We start from the raw sequence: 1,571 nt of genomic DNA on the forward strand, positions 1-1,571 counted from the left end.
GTTGGTTCCTTGACTAATTGGTGAAGAAAACCATCTTGAACAGTTTCCAAAAACTTTCTCCCTTATGGTTTGACTCTAGAATTTCCCAATCTATGTGCCTGAAATTAAAACCACTAATTTCATTAATAGCTGAAATCTTAACTTCACTGTAAAGTTTATCACTAATTCCATCAGTATGTCTGGAGGTCTGTAACAAATTCCCACTAAAAGCTTTTTCCCTTTATATCTGCTAATAGAAAACCAAACGGATTGTCTCTTTGCTATAACTTTGATATCCTCAACTTCAACAGGATGTAACTCACATTTTACATATAAAGCCACTCCTCCCATGTCTTTAGTACTTTATTCCTATTAAATAGCCTGTAATCCTGTATTTTAAAGAAATTTCTGTCCTTAAAATCAAACACTTAACCATGTTTTAGTTATTCCCATTATATCAAAATCCTCCATTCCTACCAGTGCTCTAAAGTCATCTATTTTATTTCTTATAACTTCACATTACAATAGTAACAATTAAGCCTATCCTTATAACTACTTCTATACTCATTTCTTATGCTAAACGTTTCTCTACATCTTTTTTTTTTTTACATTTAGTTTATCCTGGCCCTCACCACTGTCTAGTCATAGTTTAAAACTTCACTTATAGCTGAGTTAATGGCCCTTGTAAACAAGCCAGCCCCTACCCTATTTTAATGTAAACCATCCATTAACTGTTATCTATCAAACATTGGACTTTATGATTTGTAAAAATCTGTTTGATTAGGAAATATTTCAACAAAGTAAGGTTTCCTTTGTAGATCTAGTTTGGAACAATATATTTTTTAGATATTATCTCTTTGACTAGGAAATATTTCCTAGTCAAATAGGTATTGCTAATCAAAATCTATTGTAACAAGGAAATATTTTCAACAAAGTAAGGTTTCCTTAAAAGATCTTCGGAACGGTAGATTTGTTTTAAGAGATGCAAATGGGCTTTATGTGAGGGGTGGGGTGGGGGATTGATGGAAATAAGATAATAACTGTTTGGGGAGTGAGCGATTACGTGACTAAGAAACGCGTAAAAGAAAACAAATTATTCTTCGTAACCTGAAACGCTTGGATTTTTCGTCAGTCTTGTACGTGTGATGATTCTCGAGATATTAACACGTGTTTCTCCTTGACACTGGTGTAGTTCAGCAACTGTAAATTTTTCCGTATTTTTTTAAATATATGTTTAACTTCGTATATTTGTTTCGAACGTTCCTTTAGTAACTAGATATTTTAAATTGTTATTTATACACAGTTATTCTGTATAGCGCTCAGAAAGATTACCTTCTAATAAAAGAAAATGAACGTTCAAATAAGAATTGATGATCACTTTTCCTTTAACTCGATCTGATTCTAATATTTATTGGGTATTTTACTACTGAACACTCGTAAGTTCCTATATATTAACATGGAGCAGGTTATTTTTCTACTCTTCTTTAGTTTGAACACTCGTAAGTTCCTATATATTAACATGGAGCAGGTTATTTTTCTACTCTTCTTTAGTTTGAACACTCGTAAGTTCCTATATATTAACATGGAGCAGG

At 32.1% G+C, this 1,571-nt stretch overlaps 1 protein-coding gene across 1 annotated transcript in view; it reads left to right on the plus strand.

The window, feature by feature from the left end:
• LOC106470727 (homeobox protein Hox-A3-like) overlaps positions 1 to 1,571 on the plus strand; it is an 11,829-nt gene that overhangs the window by 6,551 nt on the left and 3,707 nt on the right. The gene's annotated exons all lie outside the window — the stretch shown is intronic.

Source organism: Limulus polyphemus, unplaced genomic scaffold (assembly GCF_000517525.1).
Source record: "Limulus polyphemus unplaced genomic scaffold, Limulus_polyphemus-2.1.2 Scaffold4186, whole genome shotgun sequence".
NCBI classification, from domain to species: Eukaryota; Metazoa; Arthropoda; class Merostomata; order Xiphosura; family Limulidae; genus Limulus; species Limulus polyphemus.